This window comes from Orycteropus afer, unplaced genomic scaffold (genome assembly GCF_000298275.1).
Source record: "Orycteropus afer afer isolate SDZICR_OR568_19922 unplaced genomic scaffold, OryAfe1.0 scaffold00138, whole genome shotgun sequence".
Classification (NCBI taxonomy): Eukaryota; Metazoa; Chordata; class Mammalia; order Tubulidentata; family Orycteropodidae; genus Orycteropus; species Orycteropus afer.
This window is the reverse complement of record NW_006921725.1, coordinates 4297861-4316734: the sequence shown is the minus strand read 5'-3', so window position 1 is coordinate 4316734 and position 18874 is coordinate 4297861.

The window sequence follows — 18874 nt, the reverse complement described above, 5'->3', positions numbered from 1 at the left end:
AAGAAGCTGGGCTATATGAAGAAAAATGTGGCATCAGGATTGGAGGAAGAATCAATAACAACCTCAGGTACGCTGATGATACAACTTGCTTGCTGAAAGTGAGGATGACTTGAGGCAGTTACTGATGAAGACTGAAGAATACAGTCTGCTGTATGGATTACATCTCAATATAAAGAAAACAAAAATCCTCACAACTGTACCAATAAGTAGCATCACTATAAATGGAGAAAAGATTGAGGTTGTCAAAGACTTCACATTACTTGTTTCTACAATCGACACCAATGGAAGCAGCAGTCGGGATATTGGATGACATGTAGCACTGGGCAGGTCGGTTGCTAAGGAACTGTTTCAAGGGCTGAGGAGCAAGGATGTCTCCTTGAGGAATAAGGTGTGTCTGACACAAGCCATATTTCCAATTGCCTCGTATGCATGTGAGAGCTGGACAATGAATAAGGAAGACCAAAGAAAAGTTGATGCTTTTTGAGTTGTGGTGCTGGTGAAGAATGCTGAAAGTACCATGGACTGCTAGAAGAACTAACAGATCTGTCCTGGAGGAAGTGCAGCCAAAATGCTCCTTAGAAACAAGAATGGCCAGACTTTGTCTCACCTACTTTTTGGTCATGTTGTCAGAGGGGACCATTCCCTGGAGAAGGATGTCATGCTTGGTAAAGTGGAGGGTCCACAAAAGAGGGGGATGGCCTTCAATGAGATGGATTGACACAGTAGCTGAGACAATGGGCTCAGATATAGCAAGGATCGTGGAGCTTGGGCAGATCTGGTGGTATTTCATTCTGCTGTTCATGGGGTCGCTATGAGTTGGAAAAGACTCGACAGTATTTAACAACAACAACAACAATCAACTACAAATTATACGATTAAAGTCACTTCTGGATGACTTCTGCTCCTTGCCATTGGATAAACTCCAGACTTTGAATCTTTGTAACAAGGGCTCAAGATTTTGATAAGCAGCCTCAGGCTGGCCAGTGCAATGTTTCAAATTCCGACCCATGTTGTCATCGTTGTTGTCAAATGCCGTCAATTTGGCTCAGACTCAAAGCGACCCTATGAACAACAGAATGAAACACTGCCCAATCCTGTGCCAGCCTCACAATCCTTGCTATATACTTGAGCTCATCGCTGCAACCACTGTGCCAATCACAGAATATAAAAAATAATATTTTTGTGTTGTTGTTGTTGTGTGCTGTCGAGTGGACCCGACTCATAGCGACTCCTCCTTGGGTTTCCGAGGCAGTATCACTACGGAAGTAGATTGCCCCATCTTCCTTCCGAGGAGTGGCTGGTGGGTTTGAACTGCCAGCCTTCTGGTTAGCAGTCAAGTGCCTTAGGCACTATGCTACCAGCGCTCCTAATAATGTTTTCAGTCATCATTTTTGGGGTGAACTTTTATACTTCAGTAGATATTTAGAATAACTGTTCATATACAGTTACACCAGCATTTTTTTTATTTTAATTTTGTTATATATGAATTATGATATAGTACAGCTAAATAGAAAAGAAAACCCAAAATGAACTATAAGGTTCGCCCCTCCCCTATGAAAGAAATCTGAAGATTGGTAGTCCAAGGTGAAATGGCAGGTCCTCAGTTACCATTGAACAATAATCTTTATCTTTTTTACTTATGTAATTTTTAGCATGCATGTTTTAATCTTCACCTTCATCTCATATCCGTATTCCAGGGAGCAGAGGGAGAAAAATGTGAGGAAGTGCAAAATGGGTCTTCCTTCCAATTGAGTGAATCTGTATTAAAGAGATTTCCTTGAAGCCAGTTTATGCTTCATTGGCTACACCTATTGCCAGGGAGTCTGGAAAATGCAGTTTTAAGTTTGACAAATTGCCATTCTAAAGAAAATCAGTGCTCAGTTACTAAGGAAAACTAAGAAAATATATACGAAATATTCTCAACTAGATTTTTTTTTTTTTTTTTTCTGCAAGTGGCATACCTTTTACTTTCACTGTAACTATAGTTTTATTGTTCTAGTATCTTTTATAAATACCTGGACTTTTTGCAGTTGGATAATTTTTGTATTTTCCTAAAACATTCATGGTGCTCTGATAGCGTAATGCCTAAGGCACTTGACTGCTAACCAGAAGGCAGGCAGTTCAAACCCAACACCCACTCCTCGGAAGGAAGATTGGGCAATCTACTTCTGTAGTGATGTCACCTTGGAAACCAAAGGAGAGTCGCTATGAGTCAGGTCTGACTCAAAGGCACATAACAACAAAACATTCATATTCATTGCAATTAGTCTGATATCTATCCATGTAACTTGTGTTTATTTTTCTATTTTTAAAATTGGAAATCTTTAAAACTTTATAAGCATATCAACTTATCAGGAACTGCATGTAATCATTACCATTACTTTTCTCTGAAAATGTGCAAGGACCGTGGCGTAATTGTACTTCTTTCTACTTATATGCTATTGTCCTGTATTTATTAACCTTTCTATCAATCCCACGGGAGCTCTGGTAGCATAGTGGCTAAGACACTTGCCTGTTAACCAGACGGCTGGCGGTTCAAACCCACCAGCCACTTCTCAGAAGGAAGGTTGGGCAATCCTACTTCCGTAGTGATACTGCCTCGGAAACCCAAGGAGGGGTCGCTATGAGTCGGGGCCGACTCGACGGCACATAACAACAACAGCAACAATCAATCCCACAATTTGGAAAATCCTTATATTGTTTTCTACAGTTAAGGCTCGACATTGATGTATACATGCATGTCACTTTCTTTCTTCACAACTTTTTCCTAGCCCCTCAGATTTCGTATTAATCATACTTTTACGTTTTTCTGAAATACGTGCTTTGGAGGTTTCTTGATATTATTTCCATGTTTTTAGGCTCTCTTTTGACTAAAAATATATATCATTCCCAATCTTGAAATAAAGTTTCACAAAATGCATAATAAAATATCCTCTTTTTTTTTTCATCCTCACTGTCTTCTGGCTTTCATCATTAATTTGATTCTTCCTGTTGCAGTTTAACTAAAGAAACCATTATTTCTACTTTTTCTTTGTTCATTCCATACAAATCATTTTGAGCAATAATTGTGTATCAGATACTTTTCTAGGATCTGGGCTACAATAGTAGACAGAACATGATCACTGACCATGTGAAATTTAGAGATTTATCAAGAGAAAAGCAAATAGAGAAAATTTAAGTATAATTGGAAAATGTGGGGTATGTATAATAATAGGAATCTTGTGGCATAGTGACTAAGGAATTTGACTGCTAACCAGAAGGCTGGTGGTTCAAACCCACCAACCCCTCCTCCGAAGGAAAATTGGGCAATCTACTTCTGTAGTGATACTGCCTGGGAAACCCAAGGAGGGGTTGCTATGATTTGACTGGACTCGACAGTAGTGAGTTTGTTTTTTGTGTATAATACTTGAGAGTGTCTGTTTTGGTTGCATAGTGCCAGTCTGACAGGAATATACCACAAATGGAATGGCTTGAACAAACAGGAGTTTATTCTCTTACAATTTTGCAGGCTAGAAGTCTGAGTTCAAAGTGTCAGACTCTCGGCACTGGGTGAAAGCACCTCGATCTTGGGTTTTAGCTCTGCCTCTGGCTTCTGGCCCACTGAAGCTGGAAGCTTTATTCACTCAAGCACTGCTGGCTGCTAGGGCTGACACACCCAAGGTTGACAAGTAATAAGGCACAGTTCTGATGGTACCAAACCACATGACAGGCCATTAATTCAAGTCCATTGAAAGTCCCAAGATCAGCAGAGAATGGAAGTCTACTGAATGAAGACTTGGCTACATGCAGGATTCAAGCATGCCATCAGCTAGAGACCTTACTCAAAGTTGCTTCTTTTATACTGGAAGCAGACTACATACCTAACGAGCTTCTCAGCTATTCCAGTAGATTCCAACATGGAATTTATTGCCAATCTCACCATGGGGAATAACTACATCTGGCTGCCCAACCATTCAACCAGGCCCAGCCAAGTCAACAACAACCTTAATTACCACAGTGTCTATCTCTGGTGATCCAAGATTCTTTTGGCTCTCACAGTCTCAGATGTCACTTGTCTATATAGAAGTTGAATTAGAAGAATTATTTTTTTTAAAAGTAGCTTGTTGAAGTAGGGTGACTACACAGGCCTATGATTATTAAATTTTGTTTTTTACAATAAGTCGTGTAGTAACAGGAAGTTGTTTTCTGACAGTTTTTTTAAAATAATAAAATTTGGTGGTAATTTAATTTTTGGACCTCTGTAATGTTACAAATTTGAGTTTAAATCTTATCTTAAAGACTGATAAGATATTTGCAATAACGGCACTTTGATTCTGGGACAAAGTTAGAAACAGTTAGTTACACTGAAAATAAAGAAGTGTGATGACTAGAGAGTAGATCCAATGAGGGTGTACACACCAAAAACCAAACCTGATTCAAACTCATGCTGACACCATGTATTACAGAGTATTACCATGCTCCAGGGGGTTTTCTTGGCTGTAATCTTTAGGTAAGCAAATAACCAGGGCTTTCTTCTGCAGTGATGCTGGATGGGTATCAACTGCCACACTTTGGTTTGTAACAAAGTACAAACTGCACCACTGGGAGACCATAGTGACTAGTGTAATCCTGTCTGTTTTAGATGGGGTCTTTTAATTATAGAGACAAAAGATAATTTCTGATTGTTCTGGAAAAGGGAAATTTATTGTAAGGAAATGAGAGGGAATTTCATGATAAGCCAAGGATCGATATCCAACCACAGCCAGATGTTGTGGAGTCTAAAGTAGAAAAGTAGAGAGTTGTTAGTAAAGAGGCCATTTCCCACAAGTATATTATGCTTGTAGTTCTCTCTTTTTTTCTTTTTTTCCTATATTTCTCATGTCTTATGAATGTCTAACTTATTTCTTGCATCTATTGATTTTTTTTTCTCTTTCTTGCATTGTATTTTCCCAATTACTGTCCTTATTCTTAATTTATAATGATTACTGCAAGTTGCCCCACATTGTGGCAACCTTGGGCCCATTCTTTTCACTACTACTGAAAACTGGAAAATTCCATCTACATTTCATGTCAAATTTTTCTGAGAGGAGTTCTATTTGGCTCCAGTTGTACATTCGAACAAAGTCACATCCATAATTTACTAGTCATAATATAGATCAATTCTCCTTGATCAGGTTTCCACACCTCATGTAATCAGCTTAAATGTGTGCTGGGGGAAATCCAAGGTAAATAACTCTAACAAGGATCCTTGTTGTCACAATGGTTAAGCACTTGGCTGTTAGCCCAAAGGTTGGCAGCACAAACCCACTCAGTGGCTCGATGGGAGAAAGATCTGGTGATCTGCTTCCCTAAAGATTATAGCCTAGAAAACCTGATGACACAGTTCTACCCAGTCACATGCAGTGACTCTGAGTTGGAATCGACTAGATGGCACCAAACAGCATAACTCAGCAAAAGTGACAAAAAGCCCTCACACAGAAATAGGTTTAATGCATATTGTGTGTATGTGTGTGTGTGTCTTATTGATATCTCTTTGATATTGCATGGTATTAGATTTGAAAAGTCTTGGATTTATACTGAGTGCTCATTGTCCAAAGTAGCTCTGGTGGTGCAATGGTTAAACACTCAGCTGCTAACCAAAACATTGACAGTTTGAAACCACCAGCTATAGGCGAAAGATGTAGCAGTCTGCTCCAGTAAAGATTACCGCCTTAAAAAACCTATAGGCAGTTCTACTCGGTCCTATAGGTTCATTATGAGTCAGAATCAACTTGATGACAGTGAATTTAACTTTTCTAGTTTTTTTTTTCCACTTGTGAAAAAATACCTATTAAGATCAGTAAACCAAACTCATTGCCATTGAGTTGATTTGATTCATAGTGACCCCTTCTTGGGTTTCTGAGGCTGTATTTCTACAGAAACAGATTGCCCAATCTTCCTTCCAAGGAATGGCTGGTGGGTTTGAACTGGCAGCCTTCTGGTTAGCAGTCAAATGCCTTTGGCATTACACCACCAGATTAGAAGGAAAAAAAAAAAATCTTATTAAGATTATTCAAATGGAAAGTTCCCACTTGTAATGGAGGTTGCTTCTGCAGTCCATCACTCATTTCTTTTTGTTGTTGTTAATATTAGATAGCACAGTGGTGTTCAATCCATAAGTGCTTTTGCTTTTATATATATTTAAATAAACACTATATTTTAAGGCATTTGTAGATTTACAGAATGTTTGCAAAACTAGCACAGTATACCTCAAACTCAGTTTCTTCTATTATTAACATCTTAGGTTAATGTATCAGAATTGAGCAACCAATATTGATACATTACCATTAATGAAAGTCTGCATTATACTCAGATTTTCTCAGTTTTCCAGTATTCTGTTCCAAGATCTCTTCAAGGTTGCCACGTCAAATTGAGTAGTCATGTCTCCGTAGGCTCCTCTTGGTTGTGACAGCTTTTATTTTATTATTGTTATTTTTGTGTTTTTTGCTTTCCAGTCTGCTTACTTGATTTGATTCAAAAAGGATATTGATATGGCTTCAGAAATCCATTGTTTAAGTCTACACTAAGATTGAAAACTTAATTAATTCTGTAGCTTAATGGAAGTATGAATTAAAAGCGAAAATGAGTATGAGGGTAAAAACAGTCACACAAAAAAAGGCATTATTTTTTAAAAAAGAGTAACATTTGAAGTCCTAGGTACAGATACTGAAAATTATTGAAAATGTTTTATTTACTATTCAAAAAGTTTTACTAATAAAATTAACTATTGCTATATTTAACATGTACTTATTAAACATCATAAAAACTACAAGTCACGATTGTTCAAGTGCTTTCATAATTTAAAATTTAATTATCTGAGAATTATCAATCATTTTATTAGTCAATACTTGAAACTGCATGCTTATCAGTATAATTATTAATGCCATCCTATTTACTGGCTCATTTACTCTGGCTGTGCACAATTATGTGTGACATTTAAAAAAGAAAACTGTTTTCATAGTGATAGAACCGTTTTTCTGAAGATCAACAAAAGATCTACTTCTTATAATTCTGTTACTTATTGTTTTCCTGACTAAATCCATAGACTGAGAGGAACCAGATGGTAATGGAAAATATACCAGTGGTAGTCTATTTAATTGGTATCTTAAATTGTTTTCTTTTATATTCCAGAAGAATCTTTATTTTATTTCTTTTATTCTGAGAAGGCAAGAAAATAAAATCTCTTATATTTTATGATACTTTTACATTAATTTTCTCATTTGAATCTCACAAATATTCTGTGATATAGGTAAGGTAAATGTAAATGAAACATAACCAGGGTCACCTACCTTTGAATACATATGAAAGCAAATAAATATTAATACACATATTTTACTGTTTCATTTAACTACACTGCAAAACGCAGGCTTTCCTTTCCTTTCTGCCTCAAGTTTCTCCATTCTCTTTACCATTTGCTCCTTGAACAAGTCAAATCTTAAAAAGCCACTGGTGGGGAGAATGCAATATTAATTCTTATTGACTAAATACATTTATTATTTGTTTGACTATTGGAACTTATATATTCTGTTTTCTTTTTCCTTAGAGTCATTCATTCTGTTGTTTAAAAAGCAAGCAAACAAATAAAAGCAACAAACTCAAACTGTTGCTGTTGGGTCTATTTTAACTCGTAGTGACCCTACAAGACAGAACAGAACTGCCTGATAGGGTTTCCAGCAGCCACACTGTGGAAGCAAGACTGCACGATGTACTTCCATAAAGATTTATAGCCTTGGAAACTCAGTGGGGGTCGCCGTGAGTTGGAATTGACTCTATGGCAATGTGTTTTTTTTTTTTTTGTTTGTTTGTTTGTTTTGTTTTTGATTTTTAAATAGAGTTTCCAAGGCTGTAAATCTTTATGGAAGCAGACTGCCACATGATTCTTCCATGGATTTGAACCACTGACCTTTAAATTAGCAGCTGAGTAATTAATCACTGTGCCATGAGAGCTCCTATTTCTTTTGTTTATGCATATTTATATAATGTCTACAATATTCTTGCCTTTACTCTATATGTGATAGAATTAGTGTTGAATAATGAACTGGTTTCTTGGCTTCATGAAGTTTATATCCTTGTGAGAACTGACAAGATAAATAAGAAATAGATAAGGTAACTTTAAAAGGTGGTATGAAGAATATAAAATCTGCTTATCATGGGAGAAAATAGCATGCTTGTTATTAAAATGGCATGACAGTTGACACTGAGTGATGAGAGGGAGCCAACCGTGCCAAGAGCCAGAGGAATCAGATTCTAATCAAAAGAAGTGTTCAGTTTAAAATATTGGAGTTGGCAAGAAGCTTTGTGAGGAATACTTGGAAAGAAATATATGGCTGGAACTTAATGAACCAATGGATGAACTTCTAAGAGGTTTGATGATGCACTAAAAAAACATGATTGTCCCCACTTTCAGAAGATAGAAGCAATAATAATTCCTAAATACAAGAACTCAATGTAAAGGTAATCATGTCACTTAGTAGAAAGCAGATTTTCCACACTTCAGTCATACTCAGATCTTAGGGCTTCCCCAACATAGCATATTCTTTCAAGGCTTTTGCTTTGTTGTTCCCTCCACTTTCTTCTTTTCTTCTGACAAAAAATCCCTATACATCTTCAAGACAAGGTTATGCGCTTCCTCCACTGGAGAAATACTCATGACATCTTCAGGCTACAAGGTCCCAGAGAACTGAGAGTAACACCCTTATACATACCTGTTTTACAACACTTCTGACACTATAATGTACCCTCAAATTATGAGCTTGTCAAAGAAAGGACATTGTCTTATTTATTTTTGCATTATTTCCCTTCCCACTCTAACTATCTTGCAAATTGAGTTATTTACAAAATAATTATTGGTTGAAACAAAAAATGAATAAATTAATGAACAAGGTAATTGTAAAGAAAATGCTTTGTAACAAATGTTAACAGTTAATATCACTCAGGAATTAAGACAAATTGACAAAGGGAATCACAACACTGTGCAGAAGAATTTTATGGCTTTTGATTTAGAAAAGTTGATACCAACAGAGTAAGAATAAATGCTTATCGCTTATGTGTTTCTTGTGCTTTTGGAGAAAGATATAAAAAGTTAATAGTGACTTAGGTACTTGTATACTTGGAATTGACCATAAAGTAAGGATTTTGCTAACTTATGTCTAAATATTTAAATCAATTACTGGTCATATTCCTTTATGGGAAAAATAAAGGAAGAATTTTCTTGACCATTTTTTAACTTACTATATGTTTTATTCTGAGGGAAACCTGAAAGTATAGATTCTAAGAGAAATAGATTCTACACTGGCTCCTGGCTGGAATTTTCAATATTTTCCAGGTTGACATTTCTCACATTGTCATAGAGCAGACATCACGATTTTTGGTCCATCCTTGACATTTTAGTGACAATGTTACTATCAGCTGCTAAACATAAATTAAAATTTGAAGAGGTTGGAAATAAGTTTTATATGGAAATGAACACAGTTTCCTAAGTTAAGATACATGGAAGATACTCTTATTGAAAGTGAAACACGTCAGGTAATATTTTTAATTTTTCTTAATTGTACCCAGAATATAAAAGAGTTCACGAGCTGATGTGTCCATGATCAATTGATTTCTTGGAGAGATAAAACTTGTTTAAAGAAACAAGAAATTTATGCATGGAGGAAAGGACACAGGGAAGAGGAATTAGGGGGAGGAAGTGGGAGGGGAGCTGTTGCATTTTGGTAAGTTGTAGTCAATGTCATGAGACAAAGTGTATGTGAACTGCTGTATGGAAAGTGAATTTGCTTTGTAAATTTTCACCTAAATCACAATAAAAAATAAATAAAGCATATGTGCAATTTTCAAATAACTATGACTGCAATTTTAGTGATCAGCCAAACTATATTTAGCTTTACAATATAAAATATTAACATGAAAAATACCTAATGCAGTAAAATGGTAATATTTCTTGCAAACTGATGCAGGCAATTATTACTATATATTCAAAAGCCTTAGGCCCTATAGGAACAAGAGCTAAAAGGGTTGGCAGCAGCTAAATAATAAATGGGGAATATTCCATTGCCTGCATGTTGCCATTTTTCTAACCTAGAATCTCAGAAAATCTGAACAAGCTATTCTCAAGTGTCATAATGGACTCACACTTACGCAAGTAAATGCTGCTGTTGTTTTCCTAGGAGCACAGTGGTGTTTTGCATTGGTTCAAAGACCCCATCATAGGACAAGGCCCCCGTGAAACATGAAGGCAGAGAACAGAAACCCCTCTGTATTGAAACTTCACATGTTGCAGTTTTGTATGTTAGCTGCTGTAATGGTGTTTTAGTATGACTTGGATATTTAAGCTACATCCTGCCACATTTTTTCTTTGTTTATTCTGCATCCATTGTGCTGTTTACTAATTCATTAGATCTCACTTATTACATATTCTGGTTATTAGAATTAGCAAAATCTTTTAACTCTATTATTTTCTCTCTTAACTTTTTCGTCCTCTAACAAACACATACAATGACGGTATTTTGAAAGGTATAGAATTATAAGGAGGAAAAATATCCATTTATATTCCCATATACATTTTGAAATGTGTAGCATAGTGCCTAAGGCACTTGACTGCTAACCAGAGGGCTGGCAGTTTAAACCCACCAGCCACTCCTCAGAAGGAAGGTTGGGCAATCTACTTCCGTAGTGATACTACCTCGGAAACCCAAGAAGGGGTCACTATGAGTCGGATCCAAGTTGAGGGCACATAACAACATATTCTAGTGTATAGTTGATTCATAATATTTTAATCAGTTTTCCTATTTATGCTGTTTCCAAGTTTGTGGTAATATAAGTAAAACAAAAATGTCCTTTTAATGCCTAAAATTTTTCATCATTTTCTTGTAACAACTTCTGAGAAGATTTGCTAAGGTATGAGATGTAAATTTAATTTTTATGATGTAAAATTTTATGTTGGTTCCCACAGAAATTGTGCAAATTGTAATCTCTCATTGAATAATTGCTGGTGTTACAAATTTTTATAGGCTGACTGCCACCAAATTTAATTACTATTTATACTGTAAATAAATGTATTTCATTATTTCAATTAGCATTATTTTGATCAAAAGTGAAATTGAATAATAAACTTTATAATGTGGTTATTATTCATTTGTATTTCTCCTTTCATGAGGATTAATTTTCATTTATCTGATAGATCATAGTGTTTTCATTATCAATTGTATTACTTGCTTTTATATTTTGTGAATCTCTTGCATTAATATTGGTTTACTTATACAGATGATACATAATCTTTGTCTTCTTTCTATGGGGGTTCGTCTACTTGTGAAAATAAAAATTTTACAATCCTTACGTATAGCTAGATGGGCTCTACTTGCAGGCCATGCTTTTTGTCATTACAGCTATCTGTGGTAGCCTCTCACTTGTTCTTACCATTTGAGATTACTTACTATTTCAACTTTTTTTTTCTGAGATTTTCCTAATTAATGATTCCACCATTGAGTCAATTCTGAACCATGGTGACCCCATGTGTGTCAGAGTAGAATGACTATGATGAAAGCCATCATAGGGCTTTCAGAGCTGTGACCTTTCGGAGCCAGATTGCCAGGCCTTATGTCCAAGGGGCCCTTGAGTGTGTTTGTTATTGACTTTATTTTTGCAGTTGCCTTGTGACTTAGGAGACAACATGTGTTACAGAGTAGAATTATTCCACAGGATTTTCTTGGCTATAATCTTTATGGAAGTAGATGACCATGCCTTTCTTTCCTGGTGCCTCTGGGTTGGTTTAAGCCACCAAACTTCAGGTTGTGGGTGGGTTTGAAATGCCAACCTTTTTGTTAGTAGTCCTGTGCTTAACAATTACTTCACATTTAGATCACATATTGTTATAGTTTAAGTTGTTGGTTTTGCATTTGCTTTTAAAGCCGTTTTCAAGTGTTATCAATTTTCTCCATTCTAATCTTATCAGTTTCTTGATTCAGACAGTGAGGGTTTAGCTCAGTGATATCTTAACTACTTTCATATTTTCCCTGTTCTCTCATTTCAAGTTTTAAGGGCCTAACTCTTTCATTTCTTTATTATCATCTTTTAGGAAGTAAAGTAGAGTTGGGCACAATAAACACTTAATATAACATAAAATAAAAGCTACTAATGAACCACATAGCTATTACATATTATGATCCTGTACATGTTGTATTTATTTCTGATGTATATACATTTATGCTTCTTTTATAAAGGAATGTGTGTTTGGTCAGGGCTTGTGCTTTCTTTTGTACAACCTCTTGGACAATTTGTAACTGAGAAGTGTACAATAGCACTAAGGAAGAAAATCCATTTAATCTCTTTCCAAGTGGTTGGCATTGGTAGCCTGGCACAGAGAGATGCACAAGATGTACAGACAATAAAGGTAAGTATAAATAAATAGTATTTACAAGAGATAACTATACTGTGCTATCCATAGTAGTAAACACTTATCTACAGGTGAATACATAGGTAGACAGGCATGAAGATCAGGCATGGGTAGGTGAACAAGGATATACTCATGATAATACATAGGTTTGAGAGATAATACTCTCACATACATATCTGTGTGTGCTATAAAAATGTCCATATATTTATAGAGCTAACAAAGGACAAAACTAAAAAAAAAAAAAAAAAAATCAACAAAAAAACAGAACTCAACAACACAATCAACCAACTTGACCCCATAGAAAAAAAAAAAAAAGCAAACTCAGTGCTATTGAGTTGATTCCAACTCATAGTGACCCCAATTGAGTTTCCAAGGCTGTAAATCTTTATGGAAGAAGATCGCTCCATCTTCCTTTCCTGGTGGGTTTGATCTGCTGACCTGGTTAGCAGTCAAATGTTTTATCCACTACACCACCAGAGAACCTTAACAAAATATAAAGTTAGGATAACTTCTTAACCATAACCAAGCTCCTCAAGGAAATGAGTCACGAGGGCTGTGGCTCAGGACCATGGTCCCAGAGGACATCAAGCACAATTGGCTCAACATAGCACACAAAAGCATTGTTCTACATAGTATTTTGGTGAATAGTGACTGGGGTCTTAAAAGCTTATGAATGGCCATCTAACTAGTTATTGTAACTAGTTACTGGTCTCTCCTTGTCTGGAGCAAAGAAGAGTGAAGAAAATCAAAGACATATGGAAACAATTAGTCAAAGGGACCAGTGGACACAGGAACTTCAGCCTACATGACACTGAGACCAGAGGGTGCCAGGCTACCAATGCCAACCACTTGTAAAGAGATTAAACTTGGAGATCTTAGATAGAGTGTGGAAAAAAAATGTGGAATAAAATTTGAAAACCTAAAAAAGACCAGGATTACTGGTCAGTAGGATGGAGACTGGTGAAATCCCAGAGACTATGATCCTCAGTCACCCTTCACGCCTGGCATTGGACTGACTTCTGACTCAACTCTTTCAGCCAAACAGTAGGAAGGCCTACTGAGCTGAACAACTACAGCAGGGAAATGCACTCCTTAGAACAGTTGGTCACAGGAGATTGGAAAGGCAGCTTTTGCACAGGGAGAAAGCTAGTCAGGAAGGAATGCATAGGTCAGAATGGCACAGGGAAGGGGTATTCACAGGCTTGAAGTGGGAGGCAAGCTCTTACATTGTAGAATTGTAATCAGTGTCATGAAACAAAATGTACATAAAATGCTGAATGTAAAAAAATCTGTTTGTCTACCCAAATCATCATAAAAAGTTATTATTTTATCTTTTTTTCTTTTAAAGGGCAGCATCTGCCCAGGGATAAAGCTAAGAAGGTAGGAAGAGAAATGAAAAGAACGACTAATGGAAATGGTGAACACAGGGAGGAAGTGCGAAGAGTGCTGTTAACATGGTGGGAATTACAATCAATGCCACAAATCAAAATGTATATGAAAAAGAAGAATGATTTTCAATTATTGATTGATTAACCAGGCGTTTATTTTCATTAGAGTAATAATAATAAATGGCTAAGAAGTAAAAATAAAAATGAAGTGTGAGGCAAAGGTTAAAAAGAATTAATAAAATTTGAAACACTAAGGAGCTCTGGAGCTCTGGTAGCATAGTGCCTAAGGCACTTGACTGCTAACCAGAAGGCTGGAGGTTCAAACCCACCAGCCACTCCTTGGAAGGAAGATGGGGCAATCTACTTCTGTAGTGATACTGCCTTAACCCAAGGAGGGGTCACTATGAGTTGGATCCGACTCACAACACTGGGTTTGGTTTGGTTTGGAAAAGCACTTATCTTTAGAGTAACTGGATTGTATAATAGTTCTAATCTAGCTCACCTTTTAACCTGGATGTCTATATAAACAAAATGAAATTAAACAAAACAAAATGAAATGAAACAAACCTAAAAAAATGTCCTTTTCCCTTCTCTGACTTTTATCTCTGAGTTTACCTCAATTAATAAGTCAACAGAGGATATACTAATCCAGTTTGGGTGTCTTCAGAACATTTATCTAGAAATCTCAATAATATTTCACATTGAACACTTGCTCTACCTGTACATTAATGGAATTGGTGTAGCTGTTTTTCCCAAAACATTATGCTCTGCTATGTAAAGTTCAGAGAAATCTTCTTCATTTCAAATTCATACCATATATTTACTGGCTTTCAAAATAAATGTGTACTAAGTTTAAATGAGATCTGATGAGGTATATATTTTTCTCTCTAATATAAAAAATAGTGGCTACAATGATGGCCTCACGTGTAGCAAATATTGTGAGGCTGGCACAGGACTGGGCAGTGTTTCATTCTGTTGTACATAGGGTTGCTATGAATCAGAGACTACTCAACGGCCCCTAAAAACAACAACATAAAAAACAAGGTAGGTGGATTTCAAGACAGAATAGAAGTTTTTTAAATTAATTTGTATATTATTAGAGTGGAAGAGTATAGTCTTGTTTCTACATTAGATACTGATGAAGTTGTACTGTATCAAAACCTCTTGCCAATCAGGTGATTTGACTCATAACAGCCCCATGTGTATCATGTGTATCACTGAAAACCCTACTCCATAGAGTTTTCAATGACTGCATTTTCATAATTAGATCACCAGACTTATTTTCCAAATTGCCTCTTGGTGGGCTTGAACCTATAACCTTTAAGTTAGCAGCTAAGCACATTAACCTTTTGTACTACTATCCAGGGACCCCTGTTACTGGGCAAATGATACCCCCCCTTTTTAAAATAAACATGGCTTACATCCAAAATGCTTTTAAAAATATAATAGGCATTTAATTCTTTTTATCCATGGATATGACAATATTACATATTATTATCTTAGTTTGTGTCTTAAAGATTCTAACTATGCCCATAATTTATGTTTGATTTCATTAAGGCATTTGATTGCTAGTCAGAAGTTTGGTGGTTCAAACCCACCAGCCACTCACCATAAAGAAGACTCGGCTATCTACTTCTGTAAAGATTCACTGCCTTGGAAACCAAAAGGGAGTCGCTGTGAGTAGGAATCGACCTGATGACAGTGAGTTTTTTTTTTTTTCTTTTTATGAGAAAATTAGTGATTTTTACTCTATAGATGAAGAAAGGACATGAGGAAGCATTCTTTGACCTCATGTACCTTCACAAGGAGAAAACAGAATCTCTATCAGCAGCCTAAGCCTATGAGGCCAGATATGTCACCACCCTCCAAACTTTTTACCAACTCTGACATCAACATACCTCCCACAGCACTCACTACTTCTCTGCTGGGTTTGATAGTTCATTGCAATGACCACACAGAACTCAAGACAATATTCATGATTACAGAGTTTTTTTAGGGAAGTAACAAGTTACAATTCAGATTCATGAAGGCACTCAGAATACAATTAATTCCTCAATCAAGAAAGCCTCCCCTCAGTTGTGCCTGAAAGCATGCCTTTCTTTGTTCCTCCACCTCTTGGCCTGGCCTCTGCCTTGCTCAGGGAAGTGTTACAAATCTCCTTTAGCTCTGCCAATATGTACACCTAGGTGCACCTCACTCTGCCACCAAGCCTCCTGCCCAAAGGCACTCAACTTTCTTGCTCTGTGGGCCAGTAAGCCTGCTGCTTTTTCTCATGCCAGCCACTCAGTTCTGCTGCTTCTGCTGCCACTGTCTCCCTGCCCTTCTCTCTGCCAAGGATGTTCAGTGTACGAATCTTGGGTCACTTTATTCCACCTCTGGCTCTTCTCTCAATGGCAGTGAAATACTCCTTTCTGCCCCGAGGGGGTTCATTTCAAGCCTAGCAGAATGACAAAACTAACCAATCCCCACATTAGGGTTCCATACACCTTATTTACCCTGTCCCACCTCCATAAATGTTCCATGCACCTTATTTACATTATTGGCAAGCTATCCAATCCCCTTGGTGGACCACAACCTCCTTATGTTTAAATAGTTCCACCCAGTGTTTCGTTGGGAGTCACAAAGCCCATGGCTACAAGAACCATACTAAATAATTCACTGCACAACCATAGACATATTTTAGATGTTGGATTCTATATGTATATGAGTGTGGACAGACAGACAGACACACAGGAGCATACCGTACTGCTGAAAAGCCTAAGTGCCTCTTATCTGGGTAATATGCTTGCATCAGAAACACTACTTATTTGCCATTACTAGTGTTGGGAAATTAATCTTAGTATGTGCAGATTGACAGAGAAAATCCACCTATGTACAAAGAAAAGTTTAATTGATAGCTTGAAATCACAAGGTAAATTTCTTAAGAACTACAGTCAAAGGAGTTTTAAAATAGTAACATTGTTGTTGTTGTTGTTGTTGTTATGTGCCGTCGAGTCGGCCCCGACTCATAGCGACCCCTCCTTGGGTTTCCGAGGCAGTATCACTACGGAAGTAGGATTGCCCAACCTTTTCATCCAATGACTATATGTGGGTTTCTGCGTTATTCACTGTAGTATCATCAGTACCCAATAAAAGGGGAGTAAGTCAATCAATATGTTCTGGATGGAAAAGCAAATAAATGCATATAGTGTGTATAAATATATCTGTGCACAGGGATACCAGTGTTGAGACTGAGCTAGACTTTCAGTTGCAACAAGAAGAATCATGAGATCGTTGGTTATTTGAACACCAAACACTTTGTCATTTAATCATAGGTGTTTATGACTAAGGAAATATGATTTACTTCAGATGATTCAGAAGTATAAACAAGAACATAATCAAATGGACTTTTTCTCTATTCTGGGGGAACTAGCTTCAGTTCCATCGTTATTAGTGATGAGTGCAGTTATTGTTGGTTTCTTGTTTCCACCTGAGCTGTCCTTTCTGGAGGCATCTGTCACGCTGCATTCAGTTCACTTTGCATTCTGTTAATGCTTTGAGCTAGCTGTAGGGTATCTGCTTAGGAGCAACTACAGGTACTCCCAGTAGAGACCAGTGACATGTGGAAAAGAATAAGCAAAACTACCCACAGAGGTACTGGCTTCCAACAATTTTGCAGAAGTGTGAACATTTACAGTAGAAAATAAAGCACCTCATGCTGGGTCTGGCTGTAAGCCTCCCCCAAGAAACTTGCACTTAGGCAATCTCTTTTATCCTGTGAGCTTAATGTTCTATCTGAAGGAGTTTAAGTTTCATATTAACAAATTGGCTTAATTATTTTTAACCAAACTGTTAACTACCTGCAGTGACTTTGGAAAGAGCTCCCAATAAGTTTTAATTTTTCTTTGAAGAGAAAATTTCTCAAAACCACTGAATAGTTTCCCTTGGGGAAGAATATGGATTCTTCACTCCTGGAGAGCCTGCGCAGCCAGGTGGGTAGCTTGCAGGCAAGCACAACTTCAAGAAAAACAGCAAAAAGGATCAGAGTTTCTTGAAGCAACAAGATTTGTTTATCATGAAAAGTTTCTTTCCATTATGCTGTTAACGCTTCTAATTTGGTAGTCATCAAATAGCAATATTGAGGTCTTTTAACTGAAGTGAGTTCTGCCAAACTCTTCAGAGCTTTTAGGTATAGATATTTTATTATGAAGAGTTTAGGTCAAAGAAAATCATTTTGCCCAGTGGTGTGGCAATATTTATTGTATTTAAAACTAATTGTGGTTAAGAATTAGCTTCTCTTCTTTAGTTGTTGTTGTTATTTGCCGTGGAGTCGGCTGACTCATAGTGACCCCCCCTTGGGTTTCCGAGGCGGTATCACTACAGAAGTAGATTGCCCAACCTTCCTTCTGAGGAGTGGTTAATGGGTTTGAACCACCAACCTTCTGGTTAGCAGTCAAGTGCCTTAGGCACTACGCCACCAGTAGAGATGTTTATTTGTATTACTAATGTGTAGTACTCTATTCACTCATCTAAATGCTCATCTAAAGGTCAATACGTTCTGAAATTGTGCAATCCATAACTATTGACTATAGAAGATTCCTTACTGTAATAAAAATATGAAAATATGTCTATTAGCATATTTTATTTCATATGCTGTTTTTTGAAACATATGAGGCTTATCTATTTTTTTATCATGATATAATGATATTAAATATAATTTTGCTTTGTTATACTGAGCACATTCATGTATATAACCATACTTTTCAATTATTCTATAATTGAATAATTGTTTTATTCTGCTATGGGAATCTTTGTTCTGCTCATCAAGATAAATTTGAAATGCTTTCAACTGCCATCAAGCTAGGAGAGAAGTTCCTCAAGCAGTTCAGTGGTGCTTTCTCAGAGATACATATGGCACATCTTGAAAATCGGGGCTGTGTGAGTAACTAATTATTAATTACATATGAAAAAATGGGGAATGCTTTGGTATTTGGGAAGAAAACTTACTGGATGATGTTTACAGCATTGATAATGATAATGACAATACAACAACAGCATTTGTTTCCCTTCCTTAAGAATTCTATGATCTCTGCAGAGA